The 27,760-nt window shown below is 41.8% G+C and overlaps 1 long non-coding RNA gene and 1 other non-coding gene across 2 annotated transcripts; one reads left to right on the top strand and one right to left on the bottom strand.

Moving 5' to 3' along the window:
* Positions 1-27,040, bottom strand: LOC132532687 (uncharacterized). Its single transcript, XR_009544593.1, has 3 exons — positions 26,861-27,040; positions 19,103-19,410; positions 1-132 (listed from the first exon to the last, which is right to left on the bottom strand). It is a non-coding gene; the product is annotated as an uncharacterized LOC132532687 (long non-coding RNA).
* Positions 20,244-20,350, top strand: LOC132532891 (U6 spliceosomal RNA). The gene has a single exon (XR_009544813.1). It is a non-coding gene; the product is annotated as a U6 spliceosomal RNA (small nuclear RNA).
* Positions 27,041-27,760: the final 720 nt, after the last annotated feature.

The following is a 27,760-nucleotide window of genomic DNA, read 5'->3' as shown; positions in this document are numbered from 1 at the left end:
CATACTCCCAGCCTGTCTCTCTCTTTCCCTAGTGGGTCAGGACTCTGGGGAAGCAGAGCTCCAGGACACATTGGTGGGGTCGTCTGTCCAGGAAGTCCGGTTGGCATCATGCTGGCATCTGGAACCTGGTGGCTAAAAAGAGAGTTAACATACAAAGCCCAACAAATTGTTGACTAATCATGAACCTAAAGGCTGGAATAGTGAAGATAAAGATTTGGGAGTCTCCATTTTGTAGGTAGCTAGTAGGCATGTTTTAGTTATATTCCAAAGGGCCCGTGATTATACTAGTTCTTTTTTTTTTTTTTTCTTGAGCCTGACATCTGATATGCAGGTGGATCCAAGTTATTGTCTGAGGAGATGATGTCATGTCTGGAAAAAGGACCAGAAAGCTGGATCAGGGAAGAGAGTAGCTCCCAAATATGAGAAAGGTGTATAAATATTGTTGACTATAAACCCCATCGATTTGATCTCTTCTGGGGCCCATATTCAACTTTTTAGGAAACTAAATATATAGCTAGCAAACATCTTAGGAATCATATGAAAACAGGTGTTATCATCTAAAGGAAGTGCACATGAAGTTTAACTTGAGGAGAGAAACTCAAACAGGCTCCTTGCTAATTAGGAGATTTACTCATGCTTATGTCACCCCAGCCTCAGTATTGTTTGAATAATCTGGACAAGATATTTTATATTGCACAGGGAATTACACAAAATTCTGATTTTAACAGCGTATTTATTTTGACAGTTCAGTAAAGAAAATGTTACATGTGTTTGGTGTGTTACAGCAAAGTCAAGGACTCTGGGGTGGAGGGAGTGTTCAGGTCCTGGAACATGATGGTGGAGGAGAACCTGGTGGGGGGGGTTAGAATGTTCTGGGGAAAACTGAGAAATGTGACCCATGGACCAGCTGCTGCATTTTACTGTTGACTGTAAACCGATAGTCCCCCCAATAAAGAAAAAAGATGAATCATATTACATGTGAAGCAAATCAAATTGTAACATGCCCTGCTATTTCTGAAGAGGATGTTCTTTGCAAAAACGGTTATTTCTCTAAAATTTTCTTAAACAACATATATAAGTAGAGGTTAAAGAACTTGATCTGAATCGGATATGAGCATCTAGCTATTGAGAGTTTTCTAGTCTGTTTATAAAACATAATTTTATTAAATGTGATAGCAATATATATATTTACCTTTGTTGCCACCAAGGTTATTGTTGACAGCTATCTTGTTTCTTTTTTTTCTTTCTTTTATTTTACAATGATAGAAAAGGGGGAAAGTGAGCAGCAAGGAGGATTAGAGAGGGAGAGAGAGAGTAAGAGACCTGCAGCCCTGCTTTGCCCCTACACGTGGGGACCTGGTGTCTGCAGGGTCCTTGAGAGCCTGATGCTGATGCTCAACCAGGTGCACCAGGCTCAGCCCTGATGACGTGCCGTCTACCAGCATAGACCCCACTAGGCAAATATATTTCAATAGCATATTTGTGGAAAAAATACAGAATCTAATAAGCAAGGTTATGCAAAATGTTTAATTTATTTGAGATAGTTTTTTTTTCCCTTTCCCACTAGGCTTATCTTTGGGGTTCAGTGCTTGGCACTGGGAATGCACTGCTCCTGGTAGACTTTTTTTGTCATTATTATTATTTTTTTCTTTTCCATTTTACTTGATAGGACAGAGAAATTGAGAGGGGAGGGAAGATACAGAGGCAGAGAGAGAGAAAGGGAGAAACCTACAGACCTGTCTCATTGCTTGTGAAGCTTTCTCGTTGCAGTTGGGGAACCGGGGGTTGGAACCCAGGTCCTTGTGTCAGTCCTTGCTTAATACTATGCACGCTTAACCAGGTGCGCCACGGCCCAACCCCTGTTTGAGATGACACTGTAACTTTTGTTGCTCGCTTATATTCTGCTTGAGCTTTAATTTTGGGATGACACACATTACTTTGCTTGTGTTCATAACATTTCTTCAAACTATGTCAGTTCTGTCACCATCTTCTAATTTTATTATTTAAAAAACAAACAAATACAACAACAACAACGGGAGTCTGGCAGTAGCACAGTGGGTTAAGCGCACTTGGCGCAAAGCGCAGGGACCAGAATAAGGATCCCGGTTCGAGCCCCCGGCTCCCCGCCTGCAGGGGAGTCGCTTCACAGGCGGTGAAGCAGGTCTGCAGGTGTCTGTCTTTCTCTCCCCCTCACTGTCTTCTCCTCCTCTCTCCATTCTCTCTGTCCTATCCGTCAACGATGACATCAATAACAACAACAATAACTGCAACATTAAAAAAAAAAGGCAACAAAAGGGAGTAAATAAATAAATCTTAAAAAAAAAAAAAAACTACTCACTTCTATAGGACATGGCCAGAAGCTCCACCTGTTAGAGCATCGATTTACGTGTCAGTGTCAGAAGTAAATGGTTGCAGTTTTTTGTTTTTGTTTGTTTGTTTGTTTGTTTTACCTCCAGAGTGATCGCGGGGGCTCAGTGGCAGCAAAATGAATCGTCTGCTCCTGGAGGCCACTTATTATTATTTTTTAATTTTATTGGATAGGACAGAGAGAGATTGAGAGATGAGGAGATAGAGATGGAGAGAGAAAGACATCTGCAGCCCTGCCTCACTGCTTGTGGCATGCGGGGGCTCGAACATGGATCCTTATGGGTGCTTGTGCTTAGTGCTATGTGCACTTTACCAGGTGTGCCACTGCCTGGCCCCTAATTGTAGACAATTTAAAAACACTTTCATGCTGTATTTCTGAATAAATTCTACTCATCAGTAATTCAGGTGATGGGAAATGAGTCACCGTCTAGTGTTATCTCTGTGGTTACTGACTCGTGATCTGTTCTGTCAGAGACCCTTAATGTGCACTATTCTATTCACTTTGCCAATGCTTAAGTGAAATTGGTGATCTCTTTTTTAAATTTTCATTTAGTTGCACCAGAAGCATTTGAACACAAGGAATGGAAGGAGTTACTATCATAAGCCTGTTATAAGCCAGAGGGATAAAGAATAGGAAAGCTGTCAGGGGAGGGGACGGGATACAGAGTAGTTCTGGTGGTGGGAACTCTGTGGAGTTGTGCCCCTCTTATCCTGTGGTTTTGTCAGTGTTTCCTTTTTATAAATAAAAAACAAAACAAAACATAACAGCCAGGCAGGAAGGGCTGACCAGCCTGCTGAACAAAGTACTAAGCGTTCTGCCCTCGGCCTGACCCTGCTGACCCCTTCACTTCACTCTCAGCTGCAAAAACACAGAGAACTCGGTTCCTCCTGCTTCCTTGTGGACGTGAACAAGAAAACATTCAATAAAATTGGATGGAGACGAGCCTTAACAGTCAAGTTTTATGGAAAGAAGCAAGTTGAGAACCAGACGACCTGAACCCTGCATTCCACTTAGAAGGATAAGATGACCATGGCTAAGTTAATCCTTTTATTTTTTTTATCACAAAAATGGTCATAATCACAAATAAAAAAATGAATATTCTAGCCTCTTGTTAAGGAGTATGTTAAAAGACACTTTAAAAAACAAATAAAGAACTAGATTAATTTCATATGTCATTACAGTTATCAAATAAATAGGAGAAAAAGGTCTGACCTCGTAATTTATTTTTCTAGGTTTGAATAGGCACAGAATAACATGTTAAATTTAAAACTAATTTGCTTTAGTCAAAGGAGGTTTCTCTTTTACTCAGTAGGAAATTTCAACAAAACAGAAAGAGACACTTGGCTCTTCCCCCACCCACCCCACCCTCACTTCCTAAATGGTTTCACCTTTCCAAGCACTTTCTCAGAAGTTGAAAGACTCTGGGTGGGGGGTGGCAGAGGGGAAAGGGTGAGGGATAGGAAGGGAGTGAGGTCAAAGGCACCAAACACACCAAAGCTTCCGCTAGTGTTGGTCAGGCTCATCCCTGGGTCAGGTACATACACGACAAAGGAGCCATCCTCCTAAGTGACCTATCTTGCTGTCTCTCAAAGAGACTTTTAAGAAACACCAGTTCTTAGATATCAAATAAGCTCTATAAACATGACAACTGCACTACCATGGAGTGAATCAGAACCCGGGGGACTGAATTCTGTCAACTGATTTAAAAAAAAATAAATAAGATGTTCAGCCAGATATGACTGAAGTGTCAGAGACAATGAAAACATACATTACCATGTTTCTGACATTGAAAATTTGTAGTTGTATGTTGAAAACTCTTAGGTAAGAGAAAGAAACATGTAAAGAATTCACTAAAGAAAATATAGCAACTACTTTCAGCCTGAATCTATACAAACCAGTTTTTTAAATATTTTATTTTATTGATTCCCTTTTGTTGCTCTTGGTTTTTTTTTGTTGTTGTTGCTGTTGTAGTTATTATTGCTGTGGTGGGTGTTGGATAGGACAGAGAGAAATGGAGAGAGAAGGGGAAGACAAAGAGGGGGAGAGAAAGACAGACACCTGCAGACCTGCTTCACTGCCTGTGAAGCGACTCCCCTGTAGGTGGGGAGCCGGGGGCTCAAACTGGGATCCTTACGCTGGTCCTTCCACTTTGCACCACGTGCAGTGCGCTTAACCCGCTGCGCTACCGCCAAACTCCCTATACAAACTAGTTTTCACCCCTAAAGGCCAATTAACTTTCCTTCATACTTTTTTTCAAATATCAAAACTCAAAGATTCTTAATGACCAGCATATGCTATCCACAGTTCAGTATACGTGCCTAAAAGAGACCTACTATCTTATTCCAAAATGGAGACCCCCAAATCTCATCTGCGATAATCTTGCCTTTAGGTGCCTGAGTATTCAATGGTTTGCTCTGCTTTCTGTCTTAACTCTTTTTCAGGTACCAGGTTAGATGCTACCATGATGCCAACTGGACTTCCTTGGGCAGATGATCTCACTAATGTGTCCTGGAACCCCACCTCCCCAGAACCCTGCCCCACTAGGGAAAGAGAGAGGCAGACTGGGAGTATGGATCCACCTGACAACGCCCATGTTCAGCAGGGAAGCAATTCCAGAAGCCAGACCTTCCACCTTCTGCATCCCACAATGACCCTGGGTCCATGCTCCCAGAGGGATAGAGAATGGGAAAGCTATCAGGGGAGGGGATGGGATATGGAGTTCAGGTGGTGGGAATAGTGTGAAACTGCACCCCTCTTATCCTATGGTCTTATCAATATTTCTACTTTATAAAGAAAAAATGGCATTTCCAATATACAAATTTTAAGGTTAGTGGGCGTTAACAATAGTAGCTGATGCCTGGGAGAAATAAAACACAGATGCCCTTTCTGATCCGTCTCAATTTTTTTGTTATTTCTTCTGAATATTAATAATGTACTATAAAATCAACATCTTGTTTCATTTTTTTAACAAAGCAATTTGTATTATCCTAGCTATAATGAAGGCAGATAATTTCAATGTTTTAAACAAATGGGGAGATATATTTATAAGAAAGAAGAGCAAACTTTAGTTAAAGTCAAATCTTTCCAAATTGATGTATTGAGCCAACATAATCCCAAGTAAAATCCAAGACAAATTGCTATGGGAGACAGAAAGTGAACTGCTTCCCACAACTCTATTAGATATAAGGAATATAGTCTAAGCCAGGTAATTTCAAAAATAAAAATAATTTGACCTATTTTAAAACTACTTGAATGAAGGACTTACTAGAAAGTTGCACTGAGAGTGAGAACAGATTGATAAGGTTAATACCGATAAAAAAAAGGTCTACAAATAAAAAGAAAGTCTACAAATGGAGCCATGTTGATACTGTAGAACAGTTGATTGACAACACCACGATAATTTATTTGGAAAAGATAGCCTCCTTCACAAACAATAATGAAATAACTGGGCTTTTGCTTAGGGAAAACTTCCTCAGTGCTTATCTCACACTCCAGGAAGCTTAAAATGGATCACAGAGGGAAAGATCCTACCTGACAAATCTGGAAACAATCTGTGGAGCACAGAAAGCCCAAAGACAGAGACACAGGAGGACATTAAACTCCACGAAAGAGACTAGAACTTTTGACAAACAGGTCCACAGTCATCTTACACAGGGCTTGGGACACCTGCATTAAGGACACAGGACTGTGAAAACATAAGCATCTCTTTAGACTTTCTGCAAAATTAAGTCAACTGAAGTTCTAGCCAGATTCCTCCCTGGAACCAGAGCCCGTAAGGAACATGATTCCTACCAGCCTGTCTGCTCTGTCTGTCTTGGCCAGCCCTTTGAGATTTGACCCAAATCCAGCACATCTTAATGAATTCCACTTAGTCCCTTAGGGCAACTGTTCACCCTGGGGCCCCTTTGGCCAGAAGCAATAGGCTCAGAGTCCCTTCACAGTCTCCCTAAGTCTCTCCAAATCTCCCAGTCACACCAGGAAGGCCTTTGTAGGTGCCCCAGACCCAGAAGTTCTCTGTGTGTCCAACACCAGCCGTCCCTGACCAGCAGTGCATCACTGGGGCCTCTGTGCATCCTAGCATTCACTCACATGAGACACATGAGGAAGCACAGAAAGTCACTATAACAGCAACAACAATCAGGACAAGGGAAGTTTCCAATGGAAAGGGTGGGACCCAGAACTCTGGTGGTGGGAACTGTGTGTAATTCTCCCTCCATTATCTTACAACCTTGTAAATCAATATTAAATCTCTAATAAAAAAGTAAAGTGGAAAAACCTGAGGGGAGTAGGAAATCAGGACACAATCCCAGAAGGAATAATAACAAAACTAGTAAACCACAGTCAATCAAAATTTTTGAGGTGGACCTTAAAATACTCATCCACATGTTTGCCATTGAAATGAGAGACATCATGGAAGAAAACCACAGCTGCAAGAGGAGTACAACAACACTGAAAAAAGAACAGGATGTGGTGCTGTGGATAAAGCACTGGACTCTCAAGCATGAGGTCCTGAGTTCAATCTCCAGCAGCACATGTACCAGAGGGATGTCTGGTTCTTTCCCTCTCTCTTCCTATCCCTCTCATTGATAAATAAAATAAAATAAAATAAAATAAAAAAGATGAATGAATAGCCTTGTTACACTGAATGACTGTCACAATAACGGAACGAAACAATAGCCAAGCTAAAAGTCCCAACAGTAAACCAAAACAATATAATGAATAGCTACAACAACTGGAAAAAAAATAACTTTGATAGCTGAGCAAAAGATATAATCAGCAATTCTGAAAATGAAGTAAATACAAGATTTAGAAAAAGGGTGAAGAGACAGTGAACACAACATCAGAGTCATGTGTAATGATTTACAGAGGAACAACACTCAAATCCTTTGCCTGCCAGGAGAAGAAATGGTAGAAATAATAGCAGAGAACATTTCTGAATGAATAATTGATAGGATATAAGATACAAGAAGCTCAGAAAATAGCAGAGAGACTCTATCCAGCTATGTATACACCAAGACAATTTGGGATTGAACTGGAAAAAAATCAAAGATAGTAACTACTGAACCATCACAAGAAAAACACAGCAGCATGTAGAGGTAAATCCATAAGGCTGTATGCAGATTTACCAACAGAAATGCTAAAAGCCAGAAAGAATGGCAAGATAGTTAAGAGTGCTAAATGACAAAGGCTTCAGACCATAAATACTATATTCTGCCATTTTTTAAAAATATTTTTTATTTTATTTATTTATTCCCTTTTGTTGCCCTTGTTGTTTTATTGTTGTAGTTATTATTGATGTCATTGTTGTTGGATAGGACAGAGAGAAACGGAGAGAGGAGGGGAAGACAGAGAGGGGGAGAGAAAGACAGACACCTGCAGACCTGCTTCACCGCCTGTGAAGCGACTTCCCTGCAGGTAGGGAGCCGGGGTTCAAACCGGGATCCTTATGCCGGTCCTTGCGCTTTGCGCCACCTGCGCTTAACCCGCTGCGCTACAGCCCGACTCCCTCTGCCATTTTTTAAATATTTATATATTTTCCTTTTTGTTACTCTTGTTGTCTTTTATTGTCGTAGTTATTATTGCTGTTGTTGTTGTCATCCTTGTTGGACAGGACAGAGAGAAATTATTGTTGTTGATGTCATCACTGTTGGATAGGACAGAAAGAAATGGAGAGAGGAGGGGAAGGCAGAGAGGGGGAGAGAAAGACAGACACCTGCAGACCTGCTTCACCGTCTGGGAAGCGACTCCCCTGCAGGTGGGTCCTTGCACTTTGTGCCACATGCGCTTAACCCGTTGCACTACCACCTGACTCCCCAAGTTTGTTTTTTTTTAATTCCATCAGTCTTATCATTCAGATTCGATGGAGGGATGCAGACATTCTTGAAAATGGAACTGTTGAAAGCAACTCAGATTTCCAATGAAAGATGAGTGGCTAAAAAAAAAAAACAACCAAAACTGGTATATATACAAAATGGAATATGATTCAGCTGTTAAAAACAATAAAGCTGTCTCCTTTGTGCCATCTTAGACGAAACTGGAAGACATCATGTTAAGTGAGATAAGCCAGAAAGACAAAGGATGAATATGGGATGATCCCAACCATATTGAAGTTGAGAAATAGGAACAGAAGGGAAAACACACAGCAAAACTTGGACTGAATTTGGTGTGTTGCACCAAAGCAAAGGACTCTGGGGACTGAGGGGAGCTTCAGGTCCTGGGGCATGATGGTGGAGGAGGACCTAGGCAGGGTGTTAGAGTGTTTCGCATAGAACTGAAACATTTTACACATGCACCAACAATTATATTTACTGTTGACTATAAACAACTAATACTCCTAATAAAAAACTTAAAAATTTGTAATTGGATTTGTATCATTGAAGATGATAAAACTTAGATGGAAAAGAATTCTGCCAATATTTCCCTTTAAATATTTAATAGTTTATGGTATAACATCCAAGTCCTTCATCCATTTAGAATTTACTTTTGTGTGTAGTAAAATGTAGTGGTTCAGTTTCATTCTTCTGCATAATTCAACCCAATTTTCCCAGCACCATGTGTTGAAGAGACTCTCCTTTCTCCATTTAATAGTCTGGGTCCCCTTGTCAAAAATTAGGTTACCAAAGGTGTGGGGGCTTATTTCTGGGCTCTCAATTCTATTCCACTGGTCAGTGTGTCTGTTTTTTATTTCAGTACCAGGAAGTTTTTGTTACAATAGCTTTATAATATAGTTTGAGTTCTGGAAGTGTGATGACTCAGTTCTGTTCCTTTTTTTTCCTCAGGATTATTTTGGGGATTCTAGGTGTTTTCTGGTTTCAAATAAACATTTGTAGATTTTGGTTTATTTCCCCCCCACAAAGAAAAAAATTGGGGTGGGACCTGGATGGGGATTGCTTTAAATTTGTATAAGGTTCTGGGTAAAATATTCATTTAGATGTTAGTTCTTCCAATCCATAAACATGGAATATATTTCCACTTATTGATATATTTTTCAGTATACAAGTATACTTTTTTTTAGGTTTATTCCTAGATATTTTATTGTTTTTGCTGCAATAGTAAATGGGACTGATTTCTGAATTCCTTCTTCTTCTGATTTGGTATTTGCATAAAGGAATGCCACAGACTTTTGTATGTTAATTTTGTAGCCTGACACCTTACTATATTGCCTGATAATTTTCAAAAGCTTCTAGCTGGATTCTTTAGGTTTTCCTATGTATACTATCATGTTATGTGCAAATAGTGACCATCTGACCCCTTCTCTTCCTGTCTGTATCCCTTTAATTCCTTGCTTTTGCCTGATGGCTATGGCAAGAACTTCCAACAGTATTATTAAGTAGCAATGATGACAGTGGGCAGCCCTGTCTAGTACCTGATCTTATTGGTTTGACCATTGTATTTGGTGATTTTTGAAATTCATGTCCTGGGGGATGCTGTCCAGATTCTGTGTGAGGTAGGCTCTGGTTTTTGGTTCCTGGAACCATGAAGGCAGTCACCTCTGGTGTGTCTTAGGAGTGAGTGGCACCACTGCATTTGGAGAATGAGAGGTAGGGTCTCTTGTGTTCAGACTGAGGACAGAAATAGAGGACAGCAAGATGGCGCCCTCACATGATGAGTCCAGTTCCTTGAGTCATAAAGGATCCTCCCATCACCTATTTTCAGTTCACTTGTCAGGCATTAAGCCAGCCCCCCCTGCTCCATTGCTGATAATATGGCCTATTTACATAATCATTGTTTTGCCTGAAATATCCCCACCCATCCCATTGATCTATCTTCTTTCTTCGAGACCCACCCTGCCTGCAGGGTAACACTAATCACACCAGTTAAAACCATCACAACAGTTGCTAAGGAAGTTCTACCTTCCCAGCATGCCTTTTTCCTTTCTCCACCCCCTTTCCTAGCCATTTCCATTTCCGACTTGCCACTTCCGGTTTTATGCTATAAAAGCCACTTCTGTTTCTGGTTTCTCTCTCTTCCATATGCCGACCTAGAGGAGGTCAGGCTGTAGACCCTGATGGGACGCAGACACCGGCCATTGTGGCTGGCTCCATGTGGCTTAACCCGCTGCACTCATGCCTGACTCTGGCGCTCCTGCATGAATAAAGATTTGTATTGCTACCGCCATGAGCTTGGTTCCTGGATCATCTCTCCCGCCTGTAACGCTAGTGCTAGCCTGGCATCACTGATCACACTTACCTGGATTGATCCTTGTGTCTAAATGAGTATTACAGAGTTCCCAGCTGTAAATTTTAAAAGTCCCCCCATACCACTTTCACCTCAGTCCCTGGAGAGAAGCAGGCAGCTGGTACTCCCTTGTGGTCCTGGGGAATTTGGCTGTGACCTATCTTCCCCTACAGGCTTTTTGGGCTTTTTAATTATATGTAGATTTTTCACTTACTTGTGATTGAGAAGAGATATGATAAAAAAAAAAGAGAGAAAAGAAAAGAGAGAGAGTGATCTGGGAGTTGGTGTAGTGATAGAGCTTTGGACTCTCAAGCAGGAGGTCCTGGGTTCAATCCCTGGCAGCACATGTGCCAGAGTGATGTCTGGTTCTTTCTCTCTCCTCCTATCTTTCTTATTAATAAATAAATAAAATATTTAAAAGGAAAAAAAGAAAAGAGAGAGATAAGAAATAAGCAGAGAGAGAAAAACAGTGAGTCAGAAAGGAAAATGTTTTGGTCACACAGCAGAAAGTGACAAATGGGTGGGGGGGGGGTCACATTTTCTCTTCTGTTTTCCAGCATCTACATCTAGATTCTGCCAAGCATTGGGCTGACAGCCAGCGGTCTTGCAGAGACGAGCCCCAGTGAGGAACCAGAGTGCACTTCTCGGTCTTCTTCTCCGGGTGATGTGCTTGGCTGCTTCTAATTCTGAGCCGAGCGTATCTTTTGAGTTAGGAGAATTTCTCCCGCACTCCTTTCCCACCCACTGACTACACTTGTCCGTAGTCACCTGTGGTTTTGTGAGTTTCTGGAGAGATCATGGTTGTATTTTGTTGAATTTTCAGGTGGTTTTTCTTCTTCTTCTTCTTCTTCTTCTTCTTCTTCTTCTTCTTCTTCTTCTTCTTCTTCTTCTTCTTCTTCTTCTTCATCTTCTTCTTTTTTTTTTCCCCTAGTTTATCAGAAGCACAATCTGAAATGGCTCTTACTCTATAGTCAGAAGTCCTTGAGCACGGTTTGTCCTATTTATACTTTTTTTTTTTTTGCCTCCAGGGTTATCGCTGGACTTGGTGCCTGCAACACAAATCCACTGCTCCTGGAGGCCTTTTTTTGTTTCTTTCATTGTTGTAGTTGCTGCTGTTGCTGCTGTTGTTGGATAGGGCAGAGAGAAATCTAGAGAGGAGGGGAAAATGGGGGGGGAGAGAAAGACAGACTCCTGCAGACCTGCTTCACCGCTTGCAAAACGACCCCCCACACACACACTTGCAGGTAGGGAGCTGGGGGCTTGAACCGGGATCCTTGCGCCGAGATCCTTGTGTGGGCATGTCCTTGTGCTTGGCATTATGTGCACTTAAGCTGGTGCTCCAACGCTCGGCCATAAACAGTTGTTTAAAGGCAAGAATTTGAATTAACACTTCATAAATAGAGGCTGTGGTGACCCCAGCAGGAGTTTGGGACTATTAGCATACAAATGAGGTCACCTTGAGGAGATGCTTCAGAGAAGGGACTAATAAAAGTAGGGGACTTGGAGCACCTCAGCTCTCTTTGGCTGCGGCTTCTTCTGGTCAGATGCATCTCAGGAGGTGCCCCAGGCATCCATCCGCCATGTCTGCTTCTCCTGAGAACTCAACACGTGTGACTCTGCTAGCCGGTAAACTTTAAGTCCCCTCTACAGCCATGAGCAACCTTTACCAGAGCTGATAATTGTTTATTTTATGGGACTAAACCTTTGATAACTATACTCAGACCTTATGGACCTAGTGTACTCTTAACCTTTGATGATAAGTGCTTATTTTGCCTTTTACCTGTGTCACCCTAATAAACCTTGTATTGTTTAACCCTGTTCCCTTTTATTTACAACAAGAGGCAGAAGTGTGACCTACACCACTAACTAATGTATTATGTAAATGAGAGAGGAAAGGCAGACGGTACATGTGACAATGAGCAGACAGAACAATAAAAGTGTCGTACCTTGCTGCCAAGAATATAAACTGTTGTGATGATGGAAAACAGGCAATTTCTTATAAACAATAATGTACTATGTTACTCAATAGTTAATAAAAAAAAGTTAAAAAAGAAGCCATAAAGATATATATAGGAAAGCTTATAACAGTTTTATAGAAAAATAACAGTTTAAAACGATCCCCAAGTCCCCACAAGTGACTGGGTGGATCAGTGATGATTCCTGCACACGATGGAATCTGGGTACAGGACAAAAATTAAGACTCTTAATATTTATATTGTTATTATTTTTTAAAAGTATTATCTTTATGTATTTATTGAATAGAGACAGCCAGAAATCATGAGGGAAAGGGTGACAGAGTGAGAGATAAAGAGACCCCTGCAGCCCTGCTTCACCACTCACAAAGCTTTCCCTCTGCAGGTGGGGACTGGGGGCTCAAACCGGGTCCTTGTGCATTGTAATATATGCGCCACCACCAAGATCCTTAATATTTATTTTTATGAACACAGGAGAGCAAGACCAGAAAACTTCTCTAACATATGCAGTGATGGGGGTCAAACTCAAGGCCTCATGTTTGCGAGTCCCGTACTCTAGTCTTTCTAGATGCGGGATTTCTTTTTAAATCTGCCACTACGATCAGTGACAAATCAATTCTGTGAATATAACCTTTCAAACCAAGGCAAATCAGGCCCTAGAAATGTGGGTATACAAACTTTGGTCTTGCTAGAAATGCAAAATATGCTTCAAAAAATTACTTTCGATCAGTCCAAACAATTAAACAGAAGGGACAAATATTCCATTCATCTCCCTTTTTCTTCCAGAGGAAAATGTGCTTTAATGAAGTCACAGATTCAAATGAGAATATCACCCCCAAATCTATCTCACAAACACAGCCAGAAATAATGTCTAGCTCAAAATCTGAGCACTTAGTTATCTGGTCAAGTTGCCACACATGACTAACTTCAAGTTCAATAAAAATACATTTCCTATTTGCCTTGAATCACTTAACCTAAAGAGTTCTCAGTACTGGGGAGTCAGGCAGTAGAGCAGCGGGTTAAGTGCACTTGGCGCAAAGCGCAAGGACTGGCAGAAGGATCCAGGTTCGAGCCCCCGGCTCCCCACCTGCAGGGGAGTTGCTTCACAGGCGCTGAAGCAGATCTGCAGGTGTCTGTCTTTCTCTCCCCCTCTCTATCTTCCCCTCCTCTTTCCATTTCTGTCTCTCCTATCTAACAATGATGACATCAGTAACAACAATAATAACTACAACAACAATGAAAAACAATAAGGGCAACAAAAGGGAAAATAAATATAAAAAAAATCACAAAAAATATTCAGCCTAAACAAGTGGGGTTTCTTTCAGACTTGCCAGGCTTGTTCAACACACACTAGTCATGAACACCATACCATGTCCTATCTCAGCAAGAGGAAAACTAAATACCATTTGACTATTTCAATACAGAAAATCCCTGTCAAAATTCAACTTTCTTTCACGATCGACACTTTTTTCGAGCACAATTTGTTGAAAAGACTCTCCTTTCTCCACTTAGTGTTCCAAGCACTCTTGTCATGAATGAACTATCTATAAATATGAGAGCTTACATTTAAGTTCTCCGTTCTGTCCCACAAATCTGTCTATTTTTGATCCAGTACCATGCAGTTTTCATTATGATAACCTTGTAATATAGTTGAAAGTCAGGGAACACAATGCTATTTTTTCTCACCTTAGGATCAAGAAGCTTTTATGGAGCAAAAGGGCACATCTGTAAAATAAGAAGATAAATGGGGGTGGGGTGATCTTTACATGCCGTCCATCAAAAGACTAACAACTCAGATATGTGGAAAACTCAAAAAGTCTTTAACAACAATCAAACCCATGCAATAGTGGGGAGAGAACATACGAGTCTTTACCAATGAATAAATCTAGACGCTCACCAGACATGAGCAAAGGCTCCAAGTCACTGGTTACTAGAGAAATGCCGATGAAGGCAGCAATGAAAGCCACGCTCCACTTGTGAGAATGTCACACATCAGAAAGAACAGAACAAAAAAAAAAAAGTAGTGGGAAATATGTAGGAAATAAGGAACGGAATGCTTTTATACTTCTAGAGGTCATGTGAAGTGGTTCAGTCTCTATTAAAATAATCCGGAATTTCCTCAAAACACTAGAAATGGACCTATGCTATACTCTAGCAATTTCTCTCTTGGGAATTTATCCAAAGGACACAGAACACCTATTCAAAAATATCTATACTTACCTGTGTTCACAGCAACACAATGAGCAATAGTCTCAAAGTGGAAAGATCCAGGTACCCAACAACAAATGATTGTCTAAGAAAGGTATGTTCTGTTTACACCATGGAGTACTAATCAGCTGTTAAAAATCATGAAGTCACAGCAGCAACAAATGCTGGAGAGGATGTGGGGACAGAGGAACCCTTTTACATTGCTGGTGGGAATGTAAATTGGCACAGCCTCTGTGGAAAGCAGTCTGGAAAACTCTCAGAAGGCTAGATATGGACCTTCCATATGATCCAGTAATTCCTCTCCTGGGGTTATACCCCAAGGACTCCTTAACACCCAACCAAAAAGAGGTGTGTACTCCTATGTTCATAGCAGCACAATTCATAATAGCTAAAACCTGGAAGCAACCCAGGTGCCCAACAACAGATGAATGGCTGAGAAAGCTGTGGTATATATACACAATGGAATACTATGCAGCTATCAAGAACAATGAACCCACCTTCTCTGACCCATCTTGGACAGAGCTAGAAGGAATTATGTTAAGTGAACTAAGTCAGAAAGATAAAGATGAGTATGGGATGATCCCACTCATCAACAGAAGTTGAGTAAGAAGATCTGAAAGGGAAACTAAAAGCAGGACCTGACCAAATTGTAAGTAGGGCACCAAAGTAAAAGCCCTGTGGTGAGGGGTTTACATGCAGCTTCCTGGGCCAGTGGGGAGTGGGAGTGGGTGGGAGGGATGGGTCACAGTCTTTTGGTGGTGGGAATGGTGTTTATGTACACTCCTAGCAAAATGTAGACATATAAATCACTATTTAATTAATATGAAGGGGAAAATCAATTGTATGTCTCAAAGTTTTTCAAAACACAAACTGAATCTTTTTAATATATAGGCTGTGTATTTGATATGCGGACTCTCTCAAAAGCCTAGACCAAGTAGATTAGAAGCAACCAATAGCACAGCTATATACAAGATACTGGATACTGTACAGCAAACCATAACAAAAGGACTTTTCAAAGTTAACCCCATTACCAAATAATGTGATGATAACATTAACTATCGATTGTCTTTTTGAACCCTAAGACAGCAGGAATCTCACATCTCCACTATAGAGCCCCTACTCCCCCCCAGTCCTAGAACCCTTGGATAGGGCCCACTTTCCCGTACGCCTCTCCCAATCCATACCAAATAATATTGCATCCACCGATCACAACCTAACCAACGCAACGATTGCCACCTCAACATGCTTCACCTCAGACTGTGTCCAGAGACTTCACGTGTGGAATGACAACCCTTCAGCTTCATTACTCGGGTGAGACCTTTCCTTTCATAGTATACTCTAATTTCATCTCAGGTGGTTCACTTTCTAACAAAGTCCCAAAACCTAGATATACACCAGTTTCTGTGAGAGAGAGCTTATGTTCACACGTATCCATAAACTACTGCAAAATATATACCTGAAAGCAGAAGTACACTAGAGTTTGCAGTGAGTACCTCCCCAACACTTCCTCTCCACTATTCCAAGCTTGGGATCCATGATTGCTCAACAATTTGTTTGGCTTCATATGTTAACTCTCTTTTCAATCACCAGGTTCCAGATGCCATCAGGATGCCGGCCAGGCTTCCCTGGATTGAAGACCCCACCAATGTGTCCTGGAGCTCCGCTTCCCCAGAGACCCACCCCACTAGGGAAAGAGAGAGGCAGACTGGGAGTATGGACCGACCAGTCAACGCCCATGTTCAGCGGGGAAGCAATTACAGAAGCCAGACCTTCTACCTTCTGCAACCCACAATGACCCTGGGTCCATGCTCCCAGAGGGATAGAGAATGGGAAAGCTATCAGGGGAGGGGGTGGGATATGGAGATTGGGTGGTGGGAACTGTGTGGAGTTATACCCCTCCTACCTATGGTTTTGTTAATTAATCCTTTCTTAAATAAAAAAAATTTTTTTAAATCATGAAGTCACCACCTTTGCCTCATTTTGGAGGGAATTTGAAGGAATCATGTTAAGTGAGATCAGTCTGAAGGAGGACCAATACTTGATGATCTCACTTGTAAGTAGAACATAATAAACAAGGGGGAAATAGAGAAAAAACAGAGCGGAAACTTGGTATGTTGTATTACAACATAGCAAAGATTTCTGGGGCAATAGAGACAGGGAACGGAGGGGTAGAGAGAGCATTGGGGACCCAGGGCAAGTTGATTGCAAAGGGCTTAAGTTGTTTGGTGGGAGTGGTTTGCTGATACCTACAAGGAGAAGATAAGTAACTGTACCCACATGTCAACAAATTTCTTGTGAAACATTATTTCCCCCAATAATACGGCTTGGAGAAAAAAATGTCTAGTTGCATGAAACATACTGCATACATTTGTATTTGGCCAAATTTACTTGCAAAATGGCAAACCCTTGCTCCAGTTTAGCTCTTCGATCAGTTCTACAGCCAACAGACAATAAAAACTGAGAATTTAAAAGGATGCTATGAAACACAAAGACTTCTCATATATACATATGGAGAGAGTGCGATGGTAGATGTCTGACATGCTACTAGTGTTCTAACTCCCTTGGGAAGGAATTCATTTTCCTCTAGAGAAAATGCAGAATCTTCTATTTTCGAGTGATCTTCCCTCACTGCAGATAAAGAGTGAATGGTAGGGAGTCGGGCTGTAGTGCAGCGGGTTAAGCGCAGGTGGCGCCAAGCACAGGGACCGGCATAAGGATCCCGGTTCCAACCCGGCTCCCCACCTGCAGGGGAGTCGCTTCACAGGCGGTGAAGCAGGTCTGCAGGTGTCTGTCTTTCTCTCCCCCTCTGTCTTCCCCTCCTCTCTCCATTTCTCTCTGTCCTATCCAACAACGACAACAACAATAATAACTACAACAATAAAAACAACAAGGGCAACAAAAGGGAATAAATAAATAAAATAAATATTTTTTAAAAAAAGAGTGAATGGTAACTGACCTGCCTTTGCTCTGTGCCATATAATTTCAATTGCTTTTAAGATCCATTTTTGCAAGTGGATTTGGGAAAAGTGTATGAGAAAGAAATGGCATTAGGAAAAACAAAGTCGAACCAGAAAGCCTTCTGGAACAGCTTTTACATACTAATTTGTAGTTTACAACGTGTTGTACATGCGACCTTAGCCGATGGCCTGATTATTCCCATCCAGTCATGTTGGATTAAATACAAGTCCATGTCTTATTTAGATGATTCAGCAGTACACAAAAATCCGCTTGGCACTCACCATGCAAATACAATCTGAACTCAATTTTTTAAGAAACCACAGTTTTCCCCTAGGGAAATGGACTGTGGGCAGGCTATTTCTTTTGTAAGAAAATTATTTTCCAACAGAGCATTTTCACAGGCTTTCACCGAGAACATTCATAATTCCACTGCACAGGCATACTAATATATAATAATATTGTAAAGGAACACCCTCCAAACTAACCAGTAACTTCCCCCACCACCCGCTTTTCTGCTTAAACATCTACATGAAGTCTTCTGTAAAGTTCAACTTGAATTTTTCTTTTCAAATAAATTAGTGTATTCCAGGTTTTGGGAAAATCCTTTGCTTTCACTAAAGCAGAAAGAAGAAGTCTCAACTAACTTTGTGCCAGTTAACAATTTATTACCTCTCATCTCCAAATCCACCCTGCATTGTTCTGAGTATGATCCGAGAATCAGTTCCCAATAAATATTTCCCATTGGTCAGCTGACAGAAAGTTGTCAGCAGATGGCTCCAGAGAATTCTACAGGGAAAGGGCGAAGTTCCAGTGTGATTTTCCTTGCTATCTCAGGTGATGGGGGCTCCCTATGGTTCAGGGATTACCCTGGGGTACCTCTCCTTCATCAGTGAGTTCTGCAAAATCATACCCTTAGCCAGAGTCCCAGCAAATGTCAAGAAGCAACAGTTCCCTAGTGGCATAAGCTATGCTACTCTTCAATTAAAGCAAACAATAACCACTTCCATTTGGGAAGTTTTCCACACACCTCAAAAGTAGCAACATCCTGATAATTTTTGCTGGCCAAAATACGTCAGATAGGGAGTCGGGCGGTAGCGCAGCGGGTTAAGCACATGTGGCATGAAGCGCAAGGACCGGCCTAAGGATCCCGGTTTGAGGCCCCGGCTCCCCACCTGCAGGGCAGTCACTTCACAAGCGGTGAAGCAGGTCTGCAGGTGTCTGTCTTTCTCTCCCCCTCTCTGTCTTCCCCTCCTCTCTCCATTTCTCTCTGTCCTATGCAGCAGCAACAACAGCTATAACAACAATAACAACTACAACAAGGGCAACAAAATGGGAAAAATGGCCTCCAGGAGCAGTGGATTCGTAGTGCAGGCACTGAGCCCCAGTGACAACCCTGGAGGCAAATAAAATAAAATACCTCAGATAATGTCTCCAGTATTCAATGTGTTGATGGCGATAGTCTGATCCTCTCCACAGGAAGAGAAGGATGCATCTTGTAGTTTTGTTTCTTCGCTTGTGTGATGCTGTCTGTACGCAGAGACAGCGGCTGCTTCCTGGGCCTGTTCTTGCACTATGTAGCGTTGCTTTCATGATGTTGTTGTGGGCAGACAATTTGGATAGGCTATAGATATGATTTCTATACCAAAGTTTCTTTATGAAAATGATATAATTTCATCTGTCCAGGGAGGTCAGGATGGCATCATGGTAGCATCTTCAACTTGGTGGCTGAAAGGCACTAAGAGATAAAACAAATTTTTCAATAAACAGGCATCCCAAAGTGGGAATAGGGCAAATGAAACGGGAGGTCTTTGTGTGGAAGGAAGCTGGGAAGTCTTTTTTAGGTATGTTCCATGTGGCTCAGAACTTGAGTAATTTTTGCCTGGGCCTGACAGTCAGCATGCAAGTGGACTAGAAGGATTGTCTGGGAACAGGATGTTAAGTCTCATCAATGTGTCCTGGAACCTCACCGCCCACTAGGGACAGACAGACACAGGCTGGGGGTGTGGATCCACCTGCCAACGCCCATGTCCAGTGGAGAAGCAATGACAGAAGCCAGAACTCCCACCTTCTGCTCCCCATGAAGAATTTTGGTCCATACTTTCAGAGAGATAAAGAATAGGGAAGCTTCCAGCGGAGGGGATGGGGCATGAAACTCTAGTGATAGGAACTATGTAGAATTGTGCCCTGTTAATCATTATTAAATCACTAATAAAAATTTTTAAAAATTATTTTATTTATGTCTCCTGACTGAACTCTGATGATATATACCTTCAGATATTTTAATAGTTATTGGAAAGTACACATTTAATTTCCAAGAAATCATGGTATAATAATGTAAATAACCCAAAATACAACCTTAACAAAATATTATTCCATTTTTAAGGTGACATTACCTCAGTGTATCCAATTATTGCCAACGTAAGAAAATACTAGCTATCAAAAATAAATATCATCAAATTAATTTGCATTATTTTATCCTTGTCTCAAAGGAAATTTCTTTTAGTAAAAATGTTGCTGAAATAGCTATTGGGGTATTGATCATTAAAAACGTCAAGTGAGTGCCCCCTTGGTCAGCACATATACTAAAACTGGAATGATACAGAGAAGATTAGCATGGCCCCTGTGCACGGATGGCATGCAAAGTCATGGAGCGTTCCATATTGGGCGGGGGGTCAGGCAGTTAAGTGTACATGGTGTGAAGCACAAAGACTGGCGTAAAGATCCCCGGTTTGAGCCCCAGACTCCCCACCTGCGGGGGGGTGGGGAGGGTCACTTCACAAGTGGTGAAGCAGGTCTACAGGTGTCTTATCTTTCTGTCTTCCCCTCCTCTCTCCATTTCTCTCTATCCTATCCAACAACAACAACAATGGTAACAATAACAATATTGACAAAAGAAAAAAATGTCAAGTGAGATAAGATCCATTGTGCCCTTTCAAAAAGAAATCAATTTGAAAACATATTGGATTATATAACTTAAAACACCTCTGTGCTTGCCAGAATAAAGAACACTACTCTATAACCAATCTAATTTTAAAGTACACGATCAAAGCAACTGAGAAAATACTTAGAGATACTAAGAAACACGGTGGCTTTTAGTCAGATAAGGATGTAAGATTAATCTTACTTTTCTTATATGTCTTTTCTTCCTTTCACTGAAGGAAAAATAACCTCAAGATATCAGAATTCAGTCTTATAACCTTCTGTAGATGTAAATGTATGTAGCAGCAAGCAACAGAGACTGATGTCAAATTTGAGGAAGACATTTGTTTTCATGTTCTTGGTAGGAAGTCTGGAGGCTGTAGCTCACAGAAGGCTTGGAAGAGGAATTGCTCTGGAATTCCACGCAACATGTATACTCAGTCATCCCGTCAAAGGTAACTGCAACTATTCATTAGTTCCAAATACACTTTTTAAGTCTCTCTACTGAAAAGTCCCAAGTCCTGATAAGTTAATATCAATTTCTTTAGCTTGGGACACATGCACACTTCTTGTTTAAAAGAGCAGGCATTGTGATGTTCAGTCTCACCCAAATGACATTACTTGGAAGAGTTGATTCACTCGGTGGGAAAAAGGATGCTAGTTGAGGAGAGACGAAAGAGGAGTGGCAGGTCACAAACTGCTTTTCACTAAAGAGGCCACGGAGGTCCAGTCCCTCATTCCTTAAGCTCCAGAGATAACAGGCAAGTGATAGATGGGAAACACTTAGGCAATAATTGACTGTGATGGTTAAAAGTCTGATAAGAATAGAATCTGTAGCTAATATTTGTATCTTCAAAGAGGGACATGGCAGCTCTGAAGAGTATTGAAGATACAGACCTATTGTTCATATTTCCTAAAAGCTTTCCTCACAGTGTTATCCCATCTCATATTTTCGATACCAAAAATAGCAGTGATGGAAAAGTGACATCCACTGTTAAAATATTCTCCTCCTCCTCCTCCTTCTCCACAAAGAAAAAGGGAGGCTTGGTGTCTGGGTAACACCTTTCACTCTTTAGAATCACTCAACTATGATTCTCAAAAGTTCACAAGCAGCATCTAGCGTCAAACAACATACATTTATTTTCTCACGTTTTTTTTTTTCCCATGTGGTGAGAGAGAACAAATCCAGACCAGCCTGTATGCATGGGAAACTACTTTTCAGGGGGTGAGGGAGAAACATGAAGACACTGCTCTAACCATCCACGGAGTTCTATTTCATTCTCACTGGTGCCCAGGACTGAATTCAGAGTCTCAGACTTGAAAGACATCCACTCAACCCACTGACCCACCTAGCCCCGCCCCAACTCCTATGCTCTCAACATTTCCAGACGTCAGAAATGACTAGCACTAGGTTCCCTGGGCTGAAGTCAAGAAGTGGTCAAGTCTGCACTCACTCTGGAGATTGTGAGTAGAATCTGTCTCGTGGCTCTTCTAGCTGATGGTGGTTGCTGGCGTTCCTGCATGGAATCTTGTCACTCCGATATGATTTCATTCATCTTTACTTGGCCCTTTGATATTCTGTCTTCTCCTATTCTGCCTGCCTCAACTTTTTCCCCCCTTTTTCTTATAAAGATGCTTATGATTGCATCTAAAACTCAAGCTCCAATTGCAAGATCTTTACTTTTAAGAACATCTACAAAGGTTCTTTTTCTCTATAAGCAATGTCTAGAGATTTGGACCTGATTGCTTTGGCTAGCCATGATTTGAATTATTGCAGTAAGCATCATCCAAAGAGCTTTTAACTTTTATGAAGATGAAAGATCTAAATGGCTTTGGACTCTTTTACGCCAGAGAGAAGATAGATGTGTTCTGTACTCACACGGAAAAGGGTGAGCTCTAATGCAGCTGCCTGGCTAGCAAGTGCATGTAACCATGTGTCTATTGTTTGCTCAGTGGACAGTGAGTGTCTGGAAGTGGCTGGTGGATGTTGTTTTGGGCCAAAAATATGAAGAAGCTAGTTTGCCCCTGAACTGCTCTCCTTTCCCTTTTGTTGACTGGATTAAAACAATGGAGAGGGAGTCACTGAGGAACAAACAAGTAGAAATGAGTCCTTAGCTGTGTAGAGGAAAAATATCTTCCAATATGCTCCAAACAAGAAAATAGAAAGAAATACAGATCTGATGACAATGTAGTATGAAATGCAAATGCCAAACAAATAAAGATCTTAAGAACATCAGAATAGGACTGGCCAAATAGCTCACTTGGATAGTGAACTTACTTTGCCAGGTAATAAACCCAGCCTCCAGCCAGACCACTACTGTGTTGCTTGATTCAGTGCTGTGACGTCTTGCCCTCTCTCTGTTTCTGTCCCACTACATGTATCTTAAAAAACAAGCCCAGAGTCATGAAGCCTCAGTAATGACACAGATTTGGACTGTTTTCTTTTTTCTTTGTTTTACAAAAAAAAGGGGGGGTTAAACACACATGGCACGAAGTTCAAAGGCCTGCCCAAGGATCCCAGTTCGAGCCCCCAGCTCCCCACCTGCAAGGGGCGGGCAGGTCACTGCACAAGCAGTGAAGCAGGTCTGCAGGTGTCTATCTTTCTCTCCCAATTTCTCTCTGTCCTATCCAACAACAATGACATCAGTGGCAACAATAACAATAACAAGGGCAACAAAATGGGGAGAAAAAGTGGCTTCCAGGAGCAATGGATTCGTAGTGCAGGCACCAAGCCCCAGTGATAACGCTGGAGGCAAAAAAAAAAGTCAGAAAATAGATCACCAGCAAAAGTATAACAGATTGGTGCTAGATTAGAATTTTCAGTAGGAACAGGGGAAGTCAAAAGAAAGTTTAAGAATTTTCTCTTAAAGTGTTGAGGAGAAATATGTATCCACTTACTGAAAAAGTAAAAACTGGGCTGGGGAGACACCACAGTGGTTCAGCAAAAGACCCTCGTTCATGAGGTTCCAAAGTCCCAGGTTCAATCCCCAATACCACCATAAGGCAGAGCTGAGGAGTGCTGTGGTGTTTATCTCTTTATCTCTTTCATTAAAATCAAATATTTTGAAAAAGAAAAAACAACTGGGTGCTTTTGTTTGGGGTTTATACAATGGCAAGTTTATTAGTTACATTTTAAAAAAATGGTAGCAAAATAAGCAGAGAGGCAAAGACTAGCCAGTCATGTGGTGTGGGTCACAGTCTGTAAGCAGTGCTCAACAGGGCTGAGGGCCGTCTGGAAGGAGCAAAGAAGAGGCACAAGGCAAAACGGGCAAGAAAGGCTGAACTTCGGCCACAGGCTCGCTGATGTACTGCCCCACACCCACGGCGCCGCAGGACTTTATGTCATGACATCAGCCACATGCTAACTATGTACACAGCCCCTAATTTCTTTTGCTTATTGTTGTTACTATTATTCTTGTTATTGCTGCCATTGTTGTTGGATAGGACAGAGAGGAATTGAGAGAGGAGGGGGAGGGAAAGAAGGGGAGAGACAGAGACCTGCAGACCTGCTTCACCACCTTGTGAAGCGACGCCCCCTGCAGGTGGGGAGCCGGGGGCTCGAACTGGGATCCTTACTCTGGTCCTTGTGCTTCACACCATGTGACTTAACCCACTGCGCTATTGCCCAGTCCCCTTGATCTTTTTTTTTTTTTTTTTTAATGTTCTTGTTTTTAATGCAGGAATATAATATTCAAAAGCCTTTGCTGCACCATTCCAGAAATACTTTCTCAAATGACAACGTATTTAATTTGCCTCTTCCTTCTCCTTTACACCTTAAGTTACCACATTGGGCTTTTCTATCTTGCCACTTAATTCTTTGAACTTATCACACCCGTTTTAAAATGTGTTTCTAATCATTTTATGATCTGGGTCTCTCACATACCATTTTCTAGTAACTTTGCTGTTTGACTCAAAGTCATGTCTACTTCTTTTAAAATTAAACCGCATACTTGAGAGAGAGAGAAAGAAAGAGAGAGAGATCAGAGCACCCCTTTGTCATATGCAGTTCTGGGGATGAGGACGGTCTCATACAAGTCATGTACTATACTGCTGGGCCACTTTCCTGGCCCCCAGAGCCTTCTCTGAGTTAATATTTTGTTGTTTGATTTGCTTTTCTTGATTGTTTGCAAAGCATACTATGTACATAATATGAAAAACCACATAAGAATTTGAATACAGGATTTTTTACCCATAAAAGACTTACTATGTTTCTGGGAAGTAACTCAGAGGAACCAACAATTCTGGCTCAGCTAACTCATCCATCTATGAAGTGACTCACCACAAGGTCTAGCTAATTCTGTTCAATATGTTCTCAGAGAATAGTCTGTCACTATGCCAGCACAGGCTGTTTCTCAAGGTTCTCCTCATGTGTGAGTCCTGAACTCTAATCTCTCTCCCAATTTTCAGGCATCACGAATATGCCTAAAGCACTCTCAGCGTCCCCACCTCTAAGCTGGTTTTGAAAGACCTGGTGACCCCACTGTTTCTGGGTTTATTCACCTGGGCTCCAGTCTTCATGGGATTCTGTTGGTCTGCTTCTAATTCTGCTTCTAAGACCTTCTGTTTTGATCATTACGTTAGGTTTGCTTACATTGCTTAACGCTGTGGTCTATTTATATCATCATTATTTTGTACCCACACTGGTTTAATCCCCACTGGTTGGAGCTCTTTTTCCACTCCGCCCCCTCTCCTAGTCACATCCTGTTTTCCACCCTACCTCTTCCTTCCCGGAAACTATAAATGCAGATTCTTTTCTCAATAAACATGGCACTGCTTCCCAGCTCAGCCACGAGTCCCTCATCGGATGTCTCCTGCCCACGAAGCTAGCCCGGCATCTGGAACCTGAACAGGGACCGGCAGGATTCTAGCATGAGTCCTCATTCACAAATTTATTGTAGAGAGACAGAGAGAAACTGAGAAAGGGGAGACAGGAATAGAGAAAGAGAAATTATTGTAGAACTTCTGGGAAGTGTGGCCGAGGAGTAGCAACTGAACGTGTCAAATACAAACGATCTCGCTTATAGGTGAGACTTAAGAAATAGGGACAGGGAAGGGAAATACTAAGTGAAATTTGGATTGGCCATGATGTATTGCATCAAAGAAAAAGATTCTGGAGGAGGAGGTGGAGGGAGAACCTTGGGGTGATGGTGTGAAAGGACCCAGGTTACGGGTGAAAGTGTTCTACAGTGAACTTCCACCGGCCGATGAGAAACCCTGTCCCGTTACCCCCCACCCTCCCAATAAAAGAAGAAAACAAGAGAGACACTGCCAGACCTGCTTTGCCGCTCCAGAAACTTTCTTTCCTGCAGGTGGGGGACCAGGGGCTTGCGACTAGATCCTTGTACATTGCAACATGTGCTCTCTATCACCCAGACTCACATCCAGAAACTTTAAGGGACGTAACTTGAGTCATTACAGCTGTGAGAATAGACTTTAGCTCTCAGGGAGAAATATTCTTTCTATACATTGGAATCCATTGCAACCTAACAGTCAAACCTAGTAAACTCTACAGTCTTTCTAAAAATATTTATTTATTTATTTTCCCCTTTGTTGCCCTTGTTGTTTTTTATTGCTGTAGTTATTATTGTTGTTGTTATTGATGTCATTGTTGTTAGATACGCAGAGAGAAATGGAGAGAGGAAGGGAAGACAGAGAGGGGGAGAGAAAGACAGACACCTGCAGACCTGCTTCACCGCCTGTGAAGCGACTCCCCTGCAGGTAGGGAGCCAGGGGCTCGAACCCAGGTCCTTACGCAGGTCCTTGCACTTGGCGCTATGTGCACTTAACCTGCTGCACTACCGCCCGACTCCCTACAGTCCTTTTTTAAAGATACTTTTATTTAATGTTACTATTTTATTCATTTATTATTGGATAGAACAGAGAGAATTGAGAGGGGAGGAGGCGATAGAGAGGGAGAGAGAGAGAGAGGCACCTGCAGCTCTACTTCACCCCTCGTGAAGCTTTCCCCCTGCAGGTGGGGACCAGGGACTTGAACCCAGGTCCTTGTGCACTGTAACATGTACGCTCAGCCAGGTGTGCCACCACCTGGCCCAACTCTACATAGTCTTTAGCAAAGGGCTCTTAAACCACTGGAGTGACTGATAAAGTGAAGAGACGCGTTTCCCACGGAACATCAGTGGATCCTTACTTTTAAGACTTCCACACTTTCTGACCTCTGAAAGGACTAGGTGTTTGATCTTTTCTTTCACAGAGAAAGATATGACATTATTTTTCAAAACCATTCCGTTAAAATTACCTCTAAAAAAATAGAACATCCAAAATGCTTCACTTTCCTTAGTAGACTTTGAAAGGTGGGTGAGGAAGGGAGACAGCTCACCTAGTCAGGTGTGTGTGCTACCTTGCATGCAGTCCACACTTGAGTGCCAGTACCACACGGGGGCCCTGAGTGAAGCTTTGTTGTGATAACGCTCCCCTCCTTCATCTGAAATAAGAAAGAAGGGAAAAGTTGGCTCAGTAGCAGTGCAATCACGCCTGTGAGTGGCCCCGGGGTCACAAAATAAGTAGATAGATACAAAGAAAGTGAGAACAAAATACCTGCCTGAGTAGTGTTCCTGCTTAACATGTGTGCAAGTCAGATTCAAAACCCGACCCCACTTCATTTGAGGAACCAACATAGTGGTTTCTTTGCTAAGTATTTTATTTATTTGTCTACAAGATAGAGAGGAACTGAGAGGGGAGTAGGCTGACACAGAGAGAGAGGAACCGAGAGGGGAGTAGGCTGACAGAGAGAGACACCTGCTGCCCTGCTTCACCATTTGCAGGGCTTCCCCTTATAGGTGGGGAACAGGGATTTGAACCTGGGTCCTTGCACATTGTAACACGTTCACTCAACCAGGTGCACCACCACCTGGACCCATATCTTTTCTTTTTTTTGTCTCCTTCTTAGTCACTGTATCTGAAATAAGTCAGCCTGGAGTGGTGAAGTCCAGGTGATGCCAAAAAAATAAAAAGAAAAAAGAATAAGAGAGGAAGAAAGAAGGTGAAAAGGGAGAAAAGAAATAGAGAGACAAAAGAGAAAGACAGAAAAATAATTATAATTAAAAAAATAATTTAGATCAGTCCATTACAAGCGACTCCATGGAGAGTACGAGTCTTCAGTTTCTTAACTTCTATAAATCACATGCACTCAATTACT

This window comes from Erinaceus europaeus, chromosome 14, assembly GCF_950295315.1.
Source record: "Erinaceus europaeus chromosome 14, mEriEur2.1, whole genome shotgun sequence".
Classification (NCBI taxonomy): Eukaryota; Metazoa; Chordata; class Mammalia; order Eulipotyphla; family Erinaceidae; genus Erinaceus; species Erinaceus europaeus.
The sequence above is the reverse complement of the archived record's forward strand: the minus strand, read 5'-3'. Positions and strand labels throughout refer to the sequence as shown.